The sequence below is a fragment of the Canis lupus genome, chromosome 17 (assembly GCF_003254725.2).
Source record: "Canis lupus dingo isolate Sandy chromosome 17, ASM325472v2, whole genome shotgun sequence".
Classification (NCBI taxonomy): Eukaryota; Metazoa; Chordata; class Mammalia; order Carnivora; family Canidae; genus Canis; species Canis lupus.
The window spans coordinates 40,112,431-40,135,036 of NC_064259.1; the positions used below are offsets into that span (position 1 = coordinate 40,112,431).

At 45.1% G+C, this 22,606-nt stretch overlaps 2 long non-coding RNA genes and 1 pseudogene across 3 annotated transcripts; 2 read left to right on the forward strand and 1 right to left on the reverse strand.

Moving 5' to 3' along the window:
- Positions 1-6,499: 6,499 nt before the first annotated feature.
- On the forward strand, positions 6,500-8,892 carry LOC125752818 (uncharacterized). Its single transcript, XR_007403208.1, has 3 exons — positions 6,500-6,651; positions 6,803-7,060; positions 8,835-8,892. It is a non-coding gene; the product is annotated as an uncharacterized LOC125752818 (long non-coding RNA).
- A 5,076-nt stretch (positions 8,893-13,968) lies between these two features.
- Positions 13,969-19,274, forward strand: LOC125752819 (uncharacterized). 2 transcript variants are annotated; one of them, XR_007403211.1, is made up of 2 exons: positions 13,969-15,267; positions 15,888-19,274. It is a non-coding gene; the product is annotated as an uncharacterized LOC125752819 (long non-coding RNA). The 2 variants fall into 2 exon arrangements; XR_007403210.1 differs by having other exon boundaries at positions 13,969-15,103.
- A 679-nt stretch (positions 19,275-19,953) lies between these two features.
- On the reverse strand, positions 19,954-22,273 carry LOC125752727 (40S ribosomal protein S12-like; annotated as a pseudogene).
- Between the last annotated feature and the right edge of the window lie 333 nt (positions 22,274-22,606).

The following is a 22,606-nucleotide window of genomic DNA, read 5'->3' on the forward strand; positions in this document are numbered from 1 at the left end:
TGATACCAATGGTGGTAATGGACTGTGGAATGCTGATGAAAAAAGTGTTAATGGTTGAATTGTTTGTAACACTGAGCAAAGGGAAACAATTTAAATGTTATTTATAGGGAGCTGCTTAAAGAAAGCCTGGTATAGCCATATATTGCAGGGGTTGACACACTTTTTCTGTAAAGGGCCAGAGGCTTTGTGGACTACAGAGTCTCTGATGAAACCATTCAACTCAAATGTCATAGTGCAAAAGCAGCCATAGACAATATGTAAATAAACAGGCTTGGGTATGTTCCAATAAAGTTTTATTCAGGTGTTGGGCCATCTTTGGCCTGCAGGCCATGGTTTGCTGACTTCTGATATATGAACTCCTTCTATGTGGCTATCAAGGGATCAAGTAGAATTATGTGTATTGACAAAGATGTTCATCAAGTTGTTTAAATATATTTATGTTAGATATATATATGTATGTATATTTTTAGGAAGGAGGAGGACAAAATTACACATACACTTGTACAGGCCTAAAAAAGTCTTAAAGGACACACACCCAACTGTTAACAGTAATACACAGAGAGATCAGGATTGAGGAAGTGGGAGGTTGGGGCAGATGGGTACTTTGCCTTACCTTATTGCTTAAATCTTGTGCACTGAAAGAGCCTTGGTTCTGTAATTAAAATAAAATTCAACCATGGCACCTGAGTGGCTCAGTCTGTTAAGCACCTGACTCTTGATTTTGGCTCAGGTCATGGTCTCAAGGTTGTGAGATGGAGCCCTTATGGGGATCCTCACTTGGAGAGTGTGGAACGTGCTTGAAATTCTCTCCGTCTCTCTACCTCTTGCTCAATTCTCTCTCTCTCTCTCAAAGTAAATAAATAATTCAGGGACGCCTGGGTGGCTCAGCGGTTGAGCATCTGCCTTTGGCTCAGGGTATGATCCCATTGTTCTAGGATCAAGTCCCACATTGGGTTCCCTGCATGGGAGCCTGCTTCTCCCTCTGCCTGTGTTTCTGCCTCTCTCTCGCTCTCTCTCTGTGTGTGTCTCTCATGAATAAATAAATAAAATCTTTTTAAAAAAATTATGGGAAATGAGAATTAAGACTATGTTGATGGTCCTCCACAATCCAGGCCCAGTTTTGAATCCCTTTACCACCCTTTTCATCTTTTCTGGTTGCTTTCCCCTCAAAACCTTTTGCTCTGTCTGCCTCCTACCACCCAAAAAAATTCAAATGAGTTTTACTGGTCTTATTCAGAATATGCTTAAACTTGTATTCTACATAGCACGTAACAACCTCACAATCATAATAGCCACAAAATTGCCCTTACGCAGTGCTTCTAAGCTGTAGAATCCCATGATTATAGGTGGGAGTCTAGATGGATCAATGGACAAAGTGGAGGCAAGTTTGTTTGAGATGCCGGGTCTTGGTCGGGAAGTAGGAAGCAGAATCTAGAGTCGGGGTCTGTGGCAGAGCTGGGGACAGACACAGCAGGCTCAGCTGAGGCCTACCCTGGTCAGCAATTGGGGTCCTTCCAGGTCTGAAGAGTCACAAGACTGTTATGGCAGCTTCTGCTTTCCAGGTCATTAGATGCACTTTCGCCTGAGCCAAGAGCTGATGGTCTGCTGCAGGCCAGCCCTGGTGTGATAGGTGGAGGTCTGTACCCTCGCAGGTGGAACGAGCCACAAACATGTAAGTAGGTGAAGTGCTCAGCTCTGGAATATGTGTGCCACAGAGGGGAGTGCAAGTGGGAGGGGATCTTTGTGCAATAGGTCACATCTGAGTCACAGCTGAGTCACTCTGAAGTATGAATAGGAGTTCGCCACATCAACCAAGGCAGGGCAGGAAATTCGAGGCATACGGAAGAACAGAGATGAAGGTTCAGAGATGGGAAATACTGTGAAAGTCATCCTAAGAAGTTTATGAACAGAGGAGAAGCTAAGAGATGGCAGATCAGGAAGGGGAACCAGCAGAGGTTGCAGGCAAGGGAGACAGGAAGTCATATCTGAGCTTTAGAAGATTTTTCTGGTGGTCATGCGGAATGAGGGGGGAGAGCTGTCGATCATCTCTTGTCCAGGTGAAAAGTGACGTGAACTTAGATTCAGCCCTTGAGGGGACTTAGACTATGCAGCCCCTCTCCTCTGGGCCATGCTCTAAGTTGTCCTCTCTGTTTGCTGTGTTCCCTGCTCTCCTCTTGGCGTGGCCAGTTCTCCTTCAGTCTTTAAATTTTTAAAACTCAGGCATCCTCTGCCCCGCCGTCAAGAAAAGTTCACAGATACCTCCACCCTACATCCTACCACTCCCAGCTGGATCAAGGACCTCTATTCTGGGTTCTATGAGGCTCTGTGTGTTTCTACTTCTGTATGAATCCCATTGCCTTATGATTGTATTGCAGATTCTGAATTACCAGTAGATGGTGATTTTCTTAGGATGGAAGCCAGATCTCATTAATCTTTGGGTCTCCAAAGCACTAGCTTAAAACTTGGCTCCAAGAAGGGGATTAGTAAATACATGTGACTGAATGAATAAAGGGACGAATGAAAGGTGAAGAGCAGAGATGAGAGATATTGGGGAGGCTGAAACAGGATAACCTGTTGTTTTATTCAAGGCAAATTCATACTCAGAGACTGAGCTTGTCTTTGCCAGCAATGTGTTTAACACGGTGGGAATTTCACAAGTCAATAGCATACAAACCAGTGGTAGATTTATCACACTGTATTTCCAGGCAAAGGGAGCTGAAAAGAATAAAGTCCAAAAATTTTTTAAAGTAATTTTTAAAAAAGATTTCATTTATCTATTCATGATAGACAGAGAGAGAGAGAGAGAGAGAGAGAGAGAGAGGCAGAGACACACAGGCAGAGGGAGAAGCAAGCTCCCTGCAGGGAGCCCAATGTGGGACTCCATCCAGGGACTCCAGGATCACGCCCTGGGCTAAAGGCAGGTGCTAAACCGCGGACCCACCCAGACGTCCCAAAACAGCTTTACTCTTAAAAATAGCTTCATTTTTGTCATAAATAAAACCAATACTCAACACATGGCAAGTGATTGGGCAGGGCTGGTGGGAGGGTGGACAGGGAGAGGGTGGCATCCAGGATCAGGATGCCTCCAGGTTTTCTGGTTTGGGAGGAGTGGACATCTGAACTGTTTTTACTCACAATTCTTCTGACACTCAGTGTGTGGGTTTTTTTCCTCACACCAGTCACTTCAATTCAGTTCTGATACTCTCCCCCTGGAGTTAGTATCAGATCATACAGGGCAAAGGCTAGTCCCATCCAATCGTTCCCACATCAGATGCCAATGGCAAGTCCAGGTTCTCAAGGGTACCTAACCAACTGGCTATAAATTGGGGGTTTCCACAACCCCCTGTTCAGGTTCAGTAATTTGCTCTATGGCTCATTGAACTCAGGGAAACACTCTACTTAGATTTACCAGTTTATTACAAAGGATAGAACCCAGCAACAGCTGCATGGAAGAGATGCAGAGGACAAAGCTTAGGGGATGTAGAGGGGGTGGTATGGAGCTTCTCCACCCTCTCTGGGTGCTCACCCTCCTAGCACCTCAATGCATTAATCAATCCAGAAACTCTGAACCCCATCCTGAAGCTTTCTAGGAAACCCCATCCACCAGTCAGTTGATTAGCATACAAACCATATTCATCACTTTAGAAATTCCAAGGGTTTTAGCTGCTGTATACCAGGGACACAGGACAAAAATTGAATATATGTTTATCACAGGAATTGTTACTAGTGTTAACCAAGGCAGGAGATAGGAGAAGAAGAGCAGATAACAGAAGGAAGATTGTCCAGTTACCTATTGTGTAACGACACAAAACCACAATGGTTATTTATTATTACCTTTTGCAGTAGCAGGGGTCAAGTGACCACCCTGAGTCCCACTCCCGGGTCAGGCTGCCAGGCCCCAGATACTGGGCGTGGCTTCTGTGGGACACGTTCTGTGTCCTACACGACTGTTGTCATCTCCGTGTAGTGTAGAATGCCCCTTACTGGCTTTTCTTACTGTCTGTATGCCACCCACATATTCCAGGAATTCTTTCTCTCAATCTTTGCAAGGGGCCTCTTACATCCACCCAAGCCCCAGACGCTCAGGGCTTTGGCAGCCTTGTGAAACAACATTCCTCATGTGATCCATTGTCTATACTTAGAGGGGCCACATGTCAGAGCTCTTTCTTGCATATAACTGGAAGCCTGGCATGCATAGGTTTAGGCAAAAAAGGGAATTTATTGGCTCACATAACTAAAAATTCCAGGGGCTGGATCTAACTTTAGCCATGGCTGGATATAAATGCCAGGACCTTGGTTTCAGTCTGACGATTTAGTCTCACTCCTGGCTCTAGGCTCCATTCTCAGCAAGTTCTCCCTGTGTGGTGGCAAAACGTGTTTACAACAGCTCCAGTCCATTCCTTTCCAGCCAGGTCAAGCCAGAAGGAGCAAGCCTTTTATCTAGAATGGCAGGCAACAGCTCTGAGAGTCACTCTGAGGAGGCCAGTATGGTTGTCTGCTGGCTTCTGAACCCATCTTTGAAGTCAGGGGCCAGTAACAGGGTCTTCTGTTGGATAAGGAGGGATGGGTCCTTGGGGGGCGGTGAGGGTGGGGCAGAGGGGGGAGGGTAGAGGAAGTAACAAATGTTTACTATGAGTGGGGGAACAACACTGAAATCCCACCAGGGTGGAGCTCAGACAGCACTGGCAAAGTGCCTGGCACTTTGCAGCTCTCAGGAAATACCTGCACATTGCATGAAAATAGGGTACCACAAAGCCACCACCTGGGACTCAGGCCTTAAGGTCAGTGTGGGCCCAAAGGGTGGAGATGCCTGCTGGCTGAGTCAAGATATTCTAGAGGCCTGCAAGGCACAGACTCTTTTTGTTTTCGATATTTAATTGCTAATCTCCCTAGAGAAATACAGGCAAAAAGGCAACCCTGCCCCCAACCCCTGCATCTGCCAGAAATGTTGCAGAGAATCAAGTCTTTTAAGATTGTTATAGCAGTAGTCCTTATTCTTTAGTTTCCAATTTTTTTTTCCTAGATGGAACCTAGTAGCCCAATTTATTATTTTGTTCATTCATCTGATAAGCATTTACTGATCACCTACTCTGGGTCAGACACTGGAGTTACAAGGGTGAATAAGGCCCAATCTTAGCTCTTGAGGCATTCCTAGGCCAGAGTAGGGGAGACTGAACAAATGACTGTTCTAAATTTGATGACTATGAACAAAAAAGATATAGAGGAAGAACTCTGAAAGGAAGGAGCAGCCCTTTCCGCCTGGGGTCCTTTCACCTGTGCAGTTCCTCAGAACAGTGGGGTGAAATCACCTCACTTCATGCCTGGTGCACCGCCCATTATCGCAAACTGGAGGGTAAGGTTGGCAGGAATTTTTTAGAAGGGAATCTGGCAACAACTAGCAAAATATTTCCAGCATTTTCTTTTCTGGGAATGTACCTTTCCATGCACATGTGAGAAATTACATATGTATGAGGTTTTTTACTGCCACGCTGTTGGTAACAACGAAGACTGGAAATAACCTTGAGGTTCAACATCGATAAAAAAGACAGTGCAACCCCACAAAGGTATACTATGCAACTAGAAAATCAACTCAGTAGGTGCTGATCTGGAACAATCTCCGAGACATACTGAGAAGTGAAAAAGCAAGTGACTGAACTGTGTTCTAATACGCTGCCATTTTTACAAAAAAAAAAAAAAAAAAAAAGAGGAAAATGATCTATTTTGCTTGCACATATATACACTAGCTCTAGGGACGCCTGGATAGCGCAGTGGTTGAGGGTCTGCTTTGGGCTCAGGTCATGATTCTAGAGGCCCGGGATCGAGTCCCACGTGGGGCTCCCTGCATGGAGCCTGCTTCTCCCTCTGCCTGTGTCTCTGCCTCTCTCTGTGTGTCTCTCATGAATAAATAAATAAATAAAACCTTAAAAAATAAACTAGCTCTAGCCGGAAACCAAAGACGCTTAGAGTTCCTTTGGGGAGAGAATGTGGGTGTCTGAGCGGTAACGAGAGGGAGACCTTGCTGCATCATTTATACCACCTTTTATTTTTTTTTACTGTATTATCTGCTGGAAAGAAAGCACCCCTCTCCCTATTCCTAGAAGAGGCCAGGAAGGGGAGGAGGCGGCAATCTGTATCTCTGGGAGGGTGGGCCTGGCTGGTTTCATCTTGGGGATCCCTTCATGGTCCCCCAGAAGGGCCACCTTCAGGCATCTCTCTTCACATCGACTTGGCAGGAACTCTGAGCGTCAGCAAGAGCTGCTCCACCTAATATCAGCTTTCATTTCCTTTTCTACGCCCGACAGAAGACGTGGTGCTTTCACAAACCTCGGGGTTCGGGGTGGAAGGTCCCGGGCTCCGACCTGGGGCGGGCGGCCGGGCAGGCTGCGGCTCCTGGCGGCTCTGCGAACCCTCCAGCACCGCAGGCTTCAGCGCTGGGCGGCGGCAGCTGTTGCAGCGAAGCCTGCTCCTGGCGCTTCCTGCTCCGCTGAGGGAAGTCCCCTCTAGAGCCACGTGCTTAAAACTGAAACCAAAGTGTAACGGCCAACCGCCCCCACAAAGTACCTCCCCAATGCTCCCTGAGGTCCTCCTCCATCTCCCCCGGAGGACATCCGAGGCCCCAGCTGGCTCCAGGCGCCCAACTCCAACACTTAGGTAGTTTCTCAATCTAAATTGGTTTTCCCTCCTGGGAGGGGTTTTTGCCCTCTGCCTCTCCCTCTCCACCATGCCTTTTCTTTTATGATTCACATTTTCAATTCAGCCAAGAATTGCAGAACCTTTTTTTTTTCTCTTTTTTTTTTTGCAGAACATTAAAAAAAAATGTTTCTTTATTTGTTCATGAGAGACACACAGAGAGAGGCAGAGACACACAGAGGGAGAAGCAGGCTCCCTGCTGGGAAGCCTGATGCAGGCAGGACTCGATTCTGGGACCCCAGGATCACCACCCAGGATCACCATCCCAGGACCCCAGGATCACCACCTGAGCCAAAGGCAGACACTCAACCACTGAGCCACCCAGGCATCCCTGCAGAACATGTTTTTAAAGGTGAAAAGAAGCCATAAGGTGATCTCCTCTTTCTTTCTCTTTCAAATCAAAGAGGTGCAGACTCCCCTGTCTTCCTTAGAAATCTTTAATGGAGGACAGGGGTTTGCTTCAGGGGCCAGGCAGGTGCAGTCAGACTGGCCACCCAGGAGTAAGGTAGTGGTGGGGGGCAGGGCCACTGCAAGAGATGCAGGACCACCCAGCCCCTTATACAGGAGGCAGCTGCTGTTGTGCTCCAGTCCATAGTGCTACATGGGATTTGAGGGGAAGGAGGTTTGAGGTGGGGAGGCACATGAGATTTTGATGTGAAATTCCATGTATCGGGATGCCTGGGTGGCTCAGTGGTTGGGTGTCTGCCTTTGGCTCAGGGCATGATCCCGGACTCTCAGGATCAGGTCCTGCATTGGGCTCTCTGCATGGAGCCTGCTTCTCCCTCTGCCTTTGTCTCTGCCTCTCTGTGTGTGTGTGTCTTTCATGAATAAATAAATAAAATCTTAAAAAAAAAAAAAAAAAAAAGAAATTCCATGCATCTTTAAAACATGGTGAGTGTCCCAATCCAGGGTAGGCCTTTTATGCACATACTCTTTTTTAGGAAAAAGGCTGCACCTCTGCTGGTTTTCTCCTATGCCCTTTGGTTCAGTATGTTGGGACTGTCTCAGGTTGGTTGCATACTTAAAAAAAATTTTTTTTTTAATTTATTCATGAAAGAGAGAGAGGCATAGACATAGACAGAGGGAGAAACAGGCTCCTCGCAGGAAGCCCGATGTGGGATCTGGACCAGGACCACATGCTGAACCAAAGGCAGCCATTCAACTGCTGAGCCACCCAGGGGTTCCTGGTTGCATGACACTTGACCTTTGTCTTGGTCTGTTTGGGCTGCTATAACAAAATACCACAGACTGGGTAGTTTATAAGCAACAGAAGTTTCTCTCCCACCATGCTGGAGCCTGGGAAGCCCACATTCATGGAGCAGGCTGATTCATTGCCTGGGTAGGGCCTGCTTCTTGGTTCATAGTGGTCTTCTCTTTGTGTCTTCACGTGGAGGAAGACACCAGAGGGCTCTGTAGTGTCTTTTATAAGGCACTGGTCCCCTTCATCAGGACTCCTCCCTTATGACCTAATCACCCTCAAAGCCCACCTCCTAATACCATCACCTTGAGGGAATGGGATTTCAACCTATGAATTTTGAGGGACACAAAGTTTAGACCATAGCAGTCTTGTAGCAGAAAACTCACTCATCCCCCATGGAACCAAAGGCTGTTAGATCAATATGGTCTTTTCAAGGAGAGGTCAGTTCTTGATTTGAATGTTTTAATATTTGGTTTGGTTGTTTTACTATTTAATCTGTGCTTCTTCTATCTAGCATTTCAAAATCATTTACAATTGCTTATGCCTTTTAGATTACTTAGAGATTTTCCCCTCTACTGTTTTTCTTTTCTTAATTTATTTTATTTTTTACAGATCTTATTTATTTATTCATGAGACAGAGAGAGAGAGAGAGAGAGGCAGAGACACAGGCAGAGGGGGAAGCAGGCTCCATACAAGGACCCCGATGTGGGACTCAATTCTGGATTCCAGGACCACACCCTGAACCAAAGGCAGACGCTTAACTGCTGAGCCACCCAGGCATCCCTACTGTTTTTCATTAATAGCTGTATTAAGTCAAATTCACACACTGTACAATTCACTTATTTAGCTAGTACAATTCATGGCTTTTAGTATATTCAGAGTTGTGCAATCATCACCACAATCAATTTTAGAACATTTACTTTTTTTTTTTTTTTTTTTTTTTTAGTAATCTCCTGAGCTCAAGTGTTGCAAGTTCTACCAACTGAACCAGCCAGGCACTCCCAATTTAGTTTAATTTAAAATTTAAATAAATAAATAAATAAATAAATAAATAAATAAATAAATAAATAAATAAATAAATAAATAAAATTTTAAAAAAGATTTTACTGTGTATTCATGATAGATCAGAGAGAGAGGCAGAGACACAGGCAGAGGGAGAAGCAGGCTCCATGCAGGGAACCCGATGCGGGACTTGATCCAAGGTCTCCAGGATCATGCTCTGGGCTGAAGGCGGCGCTAAACCGCTGAACCACCCAGGCTGCCCTTTAATTTATTTTTTAATATTTTATTTGTAAGTAATGTCTACACACAATGTGGGGCTCAAACTCACAACTCCAAGACAAGCATCTTGTGTCACATTGACCAACCCAGCCAAGTGGAGGCTGGGAAGTCCCAATTTTAGAACATTTCATCCCTCCAAAAAGAAATCCACCTAGTAGTGATTCAAAATGTACTCCCCAGGAGAAATGTTCCCAAGCCTCAGGCAGCCTCAAATCTACTTTGTCTCTATGGATTTGTGTATAATGGACATTTCATATAAATGAAATCATGCAGTATATGGACTTTGTGTCTATTTTTTCATTTAGCATGTTTTCGAGGCTCATCTATGTTGTAACATGTATCAGTACTATAAATTTCCATTTATTTATTTAAAAGATTTTATTTATTTATGCATGAGAGACATAGAGAGAGAGAGAGGCAGAGACACAGACAGAGGGAGAAGCAGGCTCCATGCAGGGAGCCCAACATGGGACTCGATCCTGGGTCTCCAGGACCCCACCGTGGGCCAAAGGTGGCACTAAACCACTGAACCAACCGGGGCTGCCCTTCCCTTTATTTTTTAAAATAAATTTCCCTTTTAAGCACTGCTCTCGGTGCATCTCACAAATTTCGATTAATTGCATTTTCATTTACTTAAAAATATTTTACAATTTTAAGGATTATTTTGAGACTTCTTTGACCCATATGTTATTTGTGAAGTGTGCTGTTTAATATATTCTTTTTTTTTTTTAAAGATTTTATTTATTTGAGAGAGAGAGAGCACGAGCAGGAGGAGGGGCAGAGGGAGAGGGAGCCCCAGACTCCCTGCTGAGCAGGGAGCCTGACCTGGGGCTCCATCCCAGGACTCGGAGGTCATGACCTGAGCCAGAGGTGGATGCTTTACCACCTGAGCCACCCAGGCACCCTTGTTTAATATATTCTTTCTTATATTAATATATCCATTTAACGGTTATAACATATACTAATATATCCAAATATTTGGAGATTTTCCAGTTAATTTTCTGCTATTGATTTCTAGTTTAATTTCATTTGGTCTGAGAGCAGATTTGGCATGATTTTCTATTCTTTTAAATCAGTTGAAGTGTGCTTTACAGCCCAGATATGGTCTACCTTGGTGAATGCTACACGTGAGTTTGAGAAGAATGTGTAGTCTGCTGTTGTTGGATGAAGGAGTCTATAAATGTCAATGAGATCCAGCTGATGGATGGTGCTATTTGGTTCAGATACGCCCTTATGATTGCCTGCCTGATGGATCTGTCCCTCATGGAGAGAGAGAAGGAAGTCTACACTAGGGAATCTGTCTATGTGTAGTCCCATCAGTTTTTGTCTCCTGTATTTTGTCTTTTTAAAGATTTTCATTTATTTATTCATGACAGACACACACACAGAGAGAGAGAGAGAGAGAGAGAGAGAGAGAGAGAGAGGCAGAGACACAGAGGGAAAAGCAGGTTACCCATGGGGAGCCTGATGCTGGACTTGATCCCAGGACCCCAGGATCACTACCCTAGTTGAAAGCAGAGCTTAACTGCTGAGCCACCCAGGTGCCCCTGTCTCCTGTGTTTTAACACTGTTGTTATGCATACAGCTTAAGGGTTGTTATATCTTCTTGGAGAGTTGACCTCTTTATCTCTGATATTTTTCTGCTCTGAAGTCTGCATTGTCTAAAAGTTGTCTAAAAGCCCCAACATTCTATTTTCCTTGTGAGGTGGAAATGCCTTGCCCAAGAGGATAAAGGTCATCAGTGACAAAACCCATATTTCCTGCTACCTGTAGGGCAGTGGCTCTCAGAATTGAACAGGTTCTGAACATCAGTTTCTACCTGCCACTCGCACCCCCCCCCACCACCCCGACTTGTTAAGCCACCGGATCCTGGGCCTCCATCCAGGGTTTCTGATTCAGAAAGTTCCAAGGGGAGCCTGAGAATTGGCATTTCTGACAAGCTCCCAGGTGCTGCTGATGCTGCTAGTCTGGGAGCCCCACTTTGAGAACTGGTTTATAGGGCCTGTTGGGGCCCTACGAAAAAGTGATTCCAGCTTTTTTTGAATAGTGTTAGTGTGGTAGGTTTTTCTCCATCCTTTTACTTTTCTTTCTTTCTTTCTTTCTTTCTTTCTTTCTTTCTTTCTTTCTTTCTTCTTTCTTTCTTTCTTCTTTCTTTTCTTTCTTCTTTCTTTTATTTTTTGAATATCTAATCAGCTTTATTAAATAATTCATGAGATGGACAGTATCCCATCTAGCAAGTAGAAGGAAGTTCCTCCATTTTTTTACTTTTAATCTATTCATGTCTTCATATATATATTTATTTTATTTTATTTTTATTTATTCATGAGAGATACACAGAGAGAGAGAGAGGCAGAGACACAGGCAGAAGGAGAAGCAGGCTTCATGCAGGGAGCCTGATGTGGGACTTGACCCTGGGACCCCAGGACCACACTGTGGGTCAAAGACAGGGGCTAAACCGCTGAGCCATTCAGGCATCCCAGTGTCTTCATATTTAAAGTGGATTTCATGTACACAACATATAACTGACTATTTATTTATTTATTATTATTTAAATTCAATTTGCCAACATATAGTATAATACTAACTGGGTTCTTTATTTTTTTATTTTTATTTTTTTTCTGGGTCTCTTTTTTTTTTTTAATTTTTATTTATTTATGATAGTCACACATTGAGAGAGAGAGAGAGAGAGGCGGAGACATAGGCAGAGGGAGAAGCAGGCTCCATGCACCGGGAGCCCGATGTGGGATTCGATCCCGGGTCTCCAGGATCGCGCCCTGGGCCAAAGGCAGGCGCTAAACCGCTGCGCCACCCAGGGATCCCTTTCTGGGTCTCTTTAAATCCACTGTGACACTTTCTATTTTTTAGTTGGTGTATTTAGGCCACTCACATTTACATTGATCATTGCTTTAGTTACATTAGTAGCTATCATGTTTGTAACACTTTCAATCATGACAGTGTTCTTTATTTCTTTTTATTTTATGGTGATAAAATATACATAGCATAAAATTTACCATTTTCATTTTAGAAATGATTTTATTTATTTATTTATTTATTTATTTATTTATTTATTTTAGAGTTGGAGGTGGGGAGGAGCAGAGGGAGAGGGACAAGCTTGCTGAGCACAGAGCTTGGATGCCGATGAGATGTGGGTCTAGATCCCAGGACCCTGAGATCATGACCTGAGCTGAAATCAAGAGTTGGACGCTTAACCAACTGAGCCACTGAGGGGCCACCCCTATTTTAACCAGTTTTATGTGTATAGTTCAGTGGCATTAAGTAAACTCGCAGTGTCGTACAACCATCATCATTATCTGTTTCCAGAACTTTTCACAATCCCATGCAGAAAATCTGTACCCATTAAATGATAATTCCCCAAGCCCCCTTGCCCTCACATCAGGGAAGCTCTGTTCTGTTTTGTCTCTATGAATTTGTCTGTTCTAGGTACCTTATAGATATGGAATCATGATACTTGTCCTTTTGTGTCTGGTTTGTTTCACTTATATTTTTAAGCTTCATCTATATTGTAGCATGCATCAGAATTTAATTCCTTTTTAATACTGAATAATAACTTATTACAATGATATAACACATTTTGTTTATTCATTCATTTGTTGCTGGACATTTATTGTGTGGAAGAGGTTGTTTCCACCTTTGCAATTCTGCATGAATGATGCTGCTATGAATGCTCATATACAGGTATCTAAGCCCTGCTTTTCTTTCTTTCTTATCTTCTCTGCTTTTTCTGCCTTTACTGGTTTTGAGTATTTAAAAAATTTCCTTTTTCTCCTCTTAGCATATCAGTTATATTTCTCGAAAAAACTCTTTTTAGTGGTTACCCTAGAATTTGTAAGAGTTTGTTACAATGCATCGAAGCCTACTTTTATTTTTTTACTTTTTGATTCCTTTTAAATATTTTATTTATTTATTCATGAGAGAGAGAGATTGAGGCAGACACGTAGGCAGAGTGAGAAGCAGGCTCCATGCAGGGAGTCTGATGTGAGAGTTGATCCTGGGGCTCCAGCACCACATCCTGAGCCAAAGGCAGATGCTCAACCACTGAGCCACCAACGCGTCCCTGAAGCCTACTTTTAAATCACTCTATGCCAGTTCAGAAGTATCACAAATAGCACCACATACATGGCTGTGATGATAACTTTGAACAATTATCTTAGATCAATTAAGAATCAGAAAAGAACCCTTTATTTTACCTTTACTTATTCCTTCTCTAATACTCTTCTTTTTATAGATCTGATTTTCTGATCTATATCCTTTTCCTTCTCTCTGAATAACTTATTTTAACATATCTTGTTAAGATGGAAGGGCAGACCTATAAACGAGAAATTCTCTCAGAAGGACAAAACCATTGGCGAGGGAGACCACAGCAAGGATCAGCAAACACAGATATTGCACTCCAAATATTGTGATCCTTAAATAAGAAAATATCTGAGCCCCATGGTATTGTCTCCTCTTGGCAAGCAGTGTGGAGAGGGGTCACAGGCCCTGTACAGCCATTTGTTTTTTCACCTTTGCACAGATAATTTTATTATCTCCTGTGGGTGTCAACAGTGCTCACAGATTGTAATTTGAAACATTCAGGAAGCACATACCTGAATATTGTCACATTTCTTTACATCATGAATCAGTAACTATGAGACAGTTATGTCTGCTAAATACAGTGAACAAAATGGTATAAACGTTTACCATTCCCTTGTAAACAAGGCTTTTGTGCACAACAGTAACAAATGGAATTAATGCATATCACAATATCAATAAAGACCTCTTTAAATGAACTATTCTGTTTTTAAATAAACTCTGATTTTTTTTTTAGTACACATTTACAGACCTGATCAGTAAAAAGAAGTAAGATATCCATTTTCCTTTAAGAAGAAAATATTGCGAGATGGACCACTATGGAAGAACTCACTTAGGAAAGGGGGGCAGAAGCAAGCAAAGGACAATAGAGAGTTAAAAGTGCTTTCATACTACAACCTATATCTGTTAGAATACACCAACACAAGGACAAGATTGTCTGGGAAGGAGCTCATATTTACTTGAATTCCAGCAAGTTGCAATCAATCTTGTAGTACACATAGGGGTAGTATTCTTCAAAAGGCCTTCAGACCTACCTGCTGTGGTGAGGCCTCCTAGTTGTGGTCAGCAGTAAAGGCAACATGAATGACTATGTGCCTGTGACACAATGTTCCTGTGTTTGGGACACATGCAAGACTTTCCCCACTCAAATCAGGCTTGTGTTGAGAGGTGCCCAATACAAGTGTGTGAGTGTGAGTGGAAAGGCAGCTGGGAAGGAGAACAGACCCACGGGAGATCCAGCTGAAGCCCCGAAGGCTTTACTGACACTCTCCTTTGGGGGTCTTTTGAATACCTTCTCTATGAAAGCTGTATCTCCTTTTATTTATCCCAAACTCTCAAGCTTAAAGTTCCTTGGTAAACACAGAAATGGAATGATGAATGAGAATTGTTAGCCTAGAAGCCCTGCTGGTAGGGCAGCGCCCAGGGAGTAGGATCCATGCAAGGAGCCCAATGTGGGACTTGATCCCGGAACCTCAGGATCCCGCCCCGGGCTGAAGGTGATGCTAAACCGCTGAGTCACCCGGGCTGCCCAGGAAGAAGCTTCTTGAAGACTGTGAACAATGGCAGTCAGGAACTCAGAAAGGATCTCCCATGCCACACCCTGCTGCCATCCCTGGGGTTTGTAGGAGTCAAGCTCAAGGCCAAATCTTGGCATTCCGGGCCCCAGTGGTTGAGTCAGAAGGGATCACCAGTGAGAACCTGAGATCTTGTTCCTCCGAGTGCCTCTCGCAAGACTCACTGTGATACCAGAAGAGGGGACGGAGAAGCTACTCAGCACTGCTCAAGGAGCACACGCCTGGTGTGGGAGACAGACTGGAGCCAGGGCATTGACCCCACACTGCGGTGAGTGCAGGACTGGTTTGGCCAGGTTTGGGGGAATACGGGAGAAAGGCACTAGCCACACTGAACACTGGCGGGATTCCCGTTGAGCCTGGTCTCCAAGGAAGAGTACACGTTCCTGCCAGGATGGAGGGAAGGCATTCCAACAGAGGAGTAACACCAGAGGGGTATGTGTGACTGGGGAGCAGAGGGGAAGTCAGTTGTGGCAGAAGAGAGAAATGTTTAGTTTTGTTTTTAAAAATATTTATTTTATTTAGGGACGCCTGGGTGGCTCAGAGGTTGAGCGTCTGCCTTTGGCTTGGGGCATGATCTTGGGTACCTGGATCGAGTCTCCCGCATTATGCTCCCTGCAGGGAGCCTGCTTCTCCCTCTGCCTATGTCTCTTCCTCTCTCTGTGTGTCTCTCACTGAATAAATAAATAAAGCCTTAAAAAATATTTTGTTTATTTATTTGAGATAGAAAGATCATGAGTCAGGGCAGGGCCGAGTTGGGACGACAGAGGGAGAGGGAGAAGCAGGCTCCTCGCTGAGCAGGGAGCCCCATCCCAGGACCCTGGGATCACAGCCCTAGCCAAAGGCAGACACGTAGCTGACTGAGCCCCCCTGGCGCCCTAAGAGGGGATGTCTTGAATGTGTTGTTTCTGCTCGGATGTGGCCCTTAGGTACTCTGCTACTCTCTGGCTTTTTTCTGCTCAAGCTCAGGGGAGAGAAACAACAAAAATACAATGTGTCCTAGTTCTCCGTGTTGCAGAAATGGCCACCAGATGGCACTCTTTCTCCCTTCTAAGGTCCCGGGTCTTCGGCACCTCGGCCTCCAGCTTGGCCCTTTCGTACCTGAACCGGCTTATGGCCTCCTGCAGGCTGCATGGAAGAGGTCTGGAATCCCTCTAAAACATCCAGTGCTTTCCCGAGAGAAGACAGAGTCTAAACGGAATGAAATCCTGAGCCAGGAGGAAGAGGCAATTCTTCTAAGAGGGGTGAGCAGACAGCGTTGATCTGAAGCAAGGACAGGAAAGCAGTCCTGCAGAACTCCGGCCTGGCCTGGGCGGGGGCCAGGGCAGCAGCCTTTCCTTGAGAGCCTGGGCATCTCAGGTCACAATCCAGTGATGATGATTAGGGGCACCCCCCACCCCCATCACCCAGTGCGAAGGATTAGAGGCTCCTGGCTCGAGCTCCTGCTACTGGCAGGCTTGTCTGTTCCCTGTCAGTTCCTAGGTGTGCTATGCAGAGCCAGCACCCCATGCCCTTACAGGGTCATAAACCCACGTGCTTCAGGGGCTGGAGGTGCAGTGTAAACGGGCGAAGCTGCGGGTAGGGCCGACTACAGGGGCCGGTGGGCCCTGGCGAGGGCACAAGCTCCTCTCCACAAGCATTCCAATTCAGATTTTCTTTTCTTTCTTTCTTTCTTTCTTCTTTTTTTTTTTTTTTAAGATTTTATTTATTTATTTATTCATGAGAGACACACAGAGAGAGAGAGAGAGAGGCAGAGACACAGGCAGACGCAGCAGCAGGCCCCATGCAGGGAGCCCGACGCGGGACTCCAGGACCACGCCCTGGGCTGCAGGCGGCGCTAAACCGCTGACCACCCGGGCTGCCCCAATTCAGATTTTCTTAAAAGAGAGAGCTGGAAAAAAAAGAGAGAGAGAGAGAGAGCTGGCTTAACGATGCACACCTGCCCGCTACTTAGATTTTTTTTTTTAATTTTTATTTATGATAGTCACAGAAAGAGAGAGAGAGGCAGAGACACAGGCAGAGGGAGAAGCAGGCTCCATGCAGGGAGCCCGACGCGGGATTCGATCCCGGGTCTCCAGGATCGCGCCCCGGGCCAAAGGCAGGCGCTAAACCGCTGCGCCACCCAGGGATCCCCCCGCTACTTAGATTTAAAATGCGGGGCCCAGGAGAAAGCCCGAGCCGGCTGCCCGGACCCTGGGGACCCTTCGCAGCTCTCCCCTCCTCCCTTTCCCCCGCATCTCCCACCTGCTCCCCCGGCACTGCCGCTCTACCATCGAACGTGCCAAGCCCCTCTGGCACCTCTGTCCAGGGCAGATGCCCTAGTCCGGAGGCCCGTTCTCCCCTTCCCCATTTCCTCCAAGAACCAGCTCCAGGAGCAGCCCTCCCTCCGCTGGGTGGTGGGTGCGTGAAAGGCCGACGCAGTCGGGACCCGCGCAGCGCTTCGCTCCAAGGGCCACTTCACTTGGATTCTGAGAGTGGCGCCCCCTGGTGTTGCAGGAGTTGCGCGCCGCCGCCGCCGCCGCCGCGAGTGGAGGGAGTTGCTGGTCCGCGTGGGTTCAGTTACTGGGGTCTCTCTATTCTGTGGACACCTCCACGGAGAGCCACCAGATGGCGCGCGTCTATGCTTCTGGGGACTCCGCAATCCCAAGAGGATGCCGACAGGGAAGCCGGCTTACGTTTCTGGCACCCTTGGATCACAAGCTTCTCTTTGTTCTAAATGGCCCCTGGATCTCTTGAGCCCCGCAGAGTCCTGCTTGAGGTGCATTTCTACCCCGGTTCTGCCCCACAGCTGATCCCGAACACTTTTAGCCTCATTTCCTTACCACATGGGTGATGTTAGCTCAAGAAATTGCTGGCTGAGTCATCAGATCCTCTCAAGATGCTTAAGCCATAAAATATCAGCCCTGTGCGTCCACCTTGCCTGGACCTGCCCTGGATCAGCTCATGCCCTCCTGGCTTGGGGAGGCCATAAACTAGGCCTGGGGTCTGGGTGGGCCAGAATCCAGGAGAAGTTCTTGAAAGAGCCCCCTCAGCACCCTGAGCCTGTGGTCAGAAGAAGGCGAAGCAGCCGTGCAGGGCTCTTACTGCCCCCTGCACCTCCAGGAAGAGCTGGGCATTAGTGATGGGAACAGTGTTGGCCCAAAGGCTATTCGTCTGCCTTGTTTCTATCATTATTGGGGCCTCTAGAATTTTTTTGGAAAGATTTTATTTATTTGTTCATGAGAGACACACAGGGAGAGGCAGAGACACAGGCAGAGGGAGATGCAGGCTCCTTCCGAGGAGCCTGATGTGGGACTCGATCCTGACACTCTGGGATCATGCCCTGAGCTGAAGGCAGACCTCAACCACTGAGCCACCCAGGCATCCCTAGAATTTTTTTAAGGGACCAGCACAGCAATCTAGTTGGAAGAGAGGGGCCTGTTGGGTGGGAATGACGGAGGCACCCACCGATCTGCTTCGCACCTTGTAAGGACACTGCTTTTGCTGTTAATAAAGTAGCAATATTTTCTAGAGATGTCTTTATTACATTTACATGAGGATATTATTGTAGGTGTTTATGAGGTTGATGAAGTCTATAGTGGAAATTACTCTGTTTCACAGTTTCACAGTTGTTAGTATGAACCAAATAGTTTTATATTCTATTAAGAAGTATTTCATATATTAGTTTACCAAGAACTTTAAGAAATCAGATATAGCTGTTGAAATTCATAAAAACTGACTTTTGGGCTCATAGCAAGATAAATATATATGCTTTTTTCCTTTTGTCAATTAATGAGCTGAATTATGACAATAGATTTCCTGAAACTGAAATATCCTGGCATTGTTGTAATAAACTTTATTTTTTTTTAAAAATATATTTTTTAAGTCTTTATTTATTTATTCATAGAGATGCAGAGAGAGAGAGAGAGGCAGAGACACAGGCAGAGGGAGAAGCAGGCTCCATGCAGGGAGCCCGATGTGGGACTCGATCCCAGGACTCCAGGATCATGCCCTGGGCCGCAGGCGGCGCTAAACTGCTGCGCCACCGGGGCTGCCCCCATTGTTGTAATAAACTTTAATTAGCAGCATTATAGTAGTACTATTTTAATGTGCTTCCTGATTAAATTTGTTAGTACGTGTTTTATTTAGAATTTTGCAACAATATTCGTAGTAGATTTTGTTTTCAGGATCTTTTTGGCTTTGCAAAATGTATTGGTAGACATATGTCCTTTTCTAGCTACTGAAACAAATTTTGAGGTGTTGAAGTTATTGCTTTCTTGCAGCTTTGAGAGAAATCATCTGCGAAACCATCTGGGCCTGGCACTCCACTAAGTTATGATGTGCGAAGTGTGTGTGCGTGTGTGTGCGCACAGCTCATGATGTTATCCGGTGGATAAAAGCTTGTGGATGTTTTTAAAATAGTGATTGCCAATATTAAACAACACTCTTTGTTTACTGTTTTATGACATGAATTTTACTTTGTTTTATATTAACACCCTAAGTTTATCTTTCTGAAAACTGATGTACCTTTCTTGAAAAAATGTGATGGAAAATGGTTTTGACACTGTCTGAGAGTCCTTCACAAGGATTTCTTTTTTTTTTTTTTTTAAAGATGTTATTGGGGCAGCCTGGGTGGCTCAGAAGTTTAGCGCCGCCTTTGGTCCAGGGCCTGATCCTGGAGATCCGGGATGGAGTCCCACGTCAGGCTCCCTGCGTGGAGCTTGCTTCTCCTTCTGCCTGTGTCTCTCATGAATAAATAAATAAAATATTTAAAAAATAAAAAAGATGTTATTTGAGAGAGAGAACAAGAGAATGTGAGCAGGGGGAGGAGCAGAGGAGGAGGGAAAGAAGAGGGGGGAATCTCAAGTGGAGTCCATGCAGGGCAGGGCTCCATCTCATGATCCTGAGATCATAACCTGAGCTGAAACCAAGAGTTTGGCACTTAACCAACTGAGCCACCCAGGTGCCTCCTTCACAAGGATTTTTAAAACATTTATATTTATACTAAAAGCCCCACAATTCTCTAATCTTATTTCTGTCATCTTGAATTATGCTCTTTTAAAATAATGATTTCTTGTTTAGTCTTTCGATTTCTTAAATGAGTTATTTCCTTTATTTGTTTTTTTTTTGTATTATATAGAATTTTTTTTGAAGACCAAAAACCAAGTTTTTTATTTGTTCATTTCTTGCATTTGAAGTATTCCTCGATAACATCCTTCGCCTGAGATTCTTTGCCATAGTCCTTAACTGCCACACAACTGCAACCAACCACTTTATGGGGTTTTTCCTCTCTGTCAATTTTACAGAGGCCTACCCATTCCCCTAGTTTCTTATTGTTTCTTATTGTCATCAACCTTAATTAGGTTGATTTGGTGTTGAGCACAAAGGGCTTCCACCAACTTGACATACATAGAGGCTCATCACAGTTGGATGCAAGCACACAAAGATGGGCTTGGCGCTTGTCTAAGGCTTTGGCAGCTTCGCGAATTCCACGTGCTAGGTAGGCCATCGTGGAGGAGGGCGGGCCTCAGCACCTCTTGTGAAGCAGTAGTAAGGGCCATTACACCTCCAGCAGCAATGCCTTCCTCGGCCAGGAGTGTAGCCGGGGCTTGACTGCACAGGAGCTTCCACCTCCGCGCGACAGAGAAAGAGCTGTGTTATATAGAATTGAGCTCCGTTGTATGTAACAGAAACTCCCAAAAATTCAGTGACTTGAATATCATAGAAGTTTCTTCCTCTCCCTCATAAAGAGTCAACCTCACCAAGTAGGCCACCCAAGCCTGATACGGCGGCTCTGAGGTCGATGCTCAGAGCTGAGGCTCCTCCCAGCTTTCTGTTCCATTATCTCTCGTATAGTTTCTTTTTAAAATTTTATTTATTTATTCATGACAGGCATAGAGAGAGGCGTCCCGGGCATCCCGCCATATAGTTTCTTTAGGGTCATTTTCAGGCCCTAGGTCAGGGTGGGAACCGGACTTCTGCATTCTCTGTTCCTTGCTGGAGACAATGCCTGCTGGAATCTGGTGCCTGCCAGGATGAAAGGACAAATCAACCTCAAGCACTGCACTGGTTAATTTTATATATCACCTTGGGGATACCTGGGTGGCGTAGCGGTTTGGCGCCTGCCTTTGGCCCAGGGCGCGATCCTGGAGACCTGGGATCGAATCCCACGTCGGGCTCCCGGTGCATGGAGCCTGCTTCTCCCTCTGCCTGTGTCTCTGCCTCTCTCTCTCTCTCTCGTGTGACTATCATAAATTAAAAAAAAAAAAATAACATTTACAATCAGGGGACACCTGTGTAGCTCAGCCGTTGAGTGTCTGCCTTTGTTTTAGTGCGTGATCCTGTGGTGCCTGGACTGAGTCCCACATCGGGCTCCCTGCACGGAGCCTGCTTCTCCCTCTGCCTGTGTCTCTGCCTCTCTCTCTCTGTCATGAGTAAATAAGTCAATAAATCTTAAAAAAAAATTACCATCAGCTGACCTGAAGTAAAAGGGATTACCCTCCATAATATGGGTGGGCCTCATCCAATCAGTTGAAGGCCTTCAGAGCAAAAATCGAGGTTTCCTGTGTAGGAAGGAATTCTGTCTTAAGATTGTAACGTGGAAAAAAAAAAAAAAAAAAAAGATTGTAACGTGGATGAATTGCTTGTTTCCAGCCTGCTAACCTGCTGTATAGATTTTGGTCTTGCTAGCTCCCACAATTGTGTGAGCCAATTCCTTAAAAATCTCTTTTTCTCTCTCTGTATGTACACACACGTATATATGTAGGTGGAGTGTGTGTGTGTGTGTGTCTTTAATCTCAGAGCCCTTGCTCCAGCCCTAGTTTTTTGGTAAGAACGTTGGGAATAAGGGCCATGATGACAGAAGTTAGGTATTCTCCACCTGTTCAAGTCTATCTACACCAAGTTAAGACTCATGTAGAAAAAAAAAAAAAAAGACTCATGTAGTCCCCAGGGGCTAAGAGGTTAATATGGAGCCTTTATTTATTTTAAATATTTCAGAGAGAGAGAGAGCTTGAGGGTGAGCACAAGGGGGAGGAAGAGGGAGTGTGTGTGGGGGGGAGCTAGAGGGAGAAGCAGACTCCCTGCTGAGCAGAGAGCCTGATGTGAGGCTCGATCCCAGGACACTGAGATCATGACCTGAGCCAAAGGCAGTTGCTTATCCAACTGAGCCACCCAGGAGCCCAATATGGAATCTTTATACACCAGTTTAGCATGTGACTGTGGTGAACAATGATGAGTTTGGGTGCTTAATACCCATTTACCCTGTTCTTAATAATAGTACTTAATTTTCACTTACAAATCTACTCCTTGGATTTTGTAACTTTGTATGGTGACAGATGGTAACTAGGCTGATTGTGGTGATCATTTCACAGTGTATGAAAATATCAAATCATTATGTTGTACACTTGAAACTAATATGTCATATGTCAATTATACTTCAATTTAAAAAAATCTACGCCATCTCTACTCAATGTTCCTGTGATTCTAGTGAGGCTGACCTGGCCAATGTGATCGGGTCAGGGAGGTACACCTGACCTAATTCTGGCAGGTGAAGGTTAGGTCCAGGCTTTTTGTTTGAACTGGAAGGAGAGACATTCTCTCATTTTTGCTGTTTTCACACTTTGGGGGAATGTAGTCTTTGAGCTGCACAGCTGTATTGTCACCATGAGTGAAGAGGCCAGCCCAAGAAGGAAGAAAGAAAATTGCAGAATTGAAAGATGGAGAGAGAGAGAGAGAGAGAGAGACCAGGTGACATCATTTGGCTATCTCCATCAGCCACATCTGAAGCAAAACC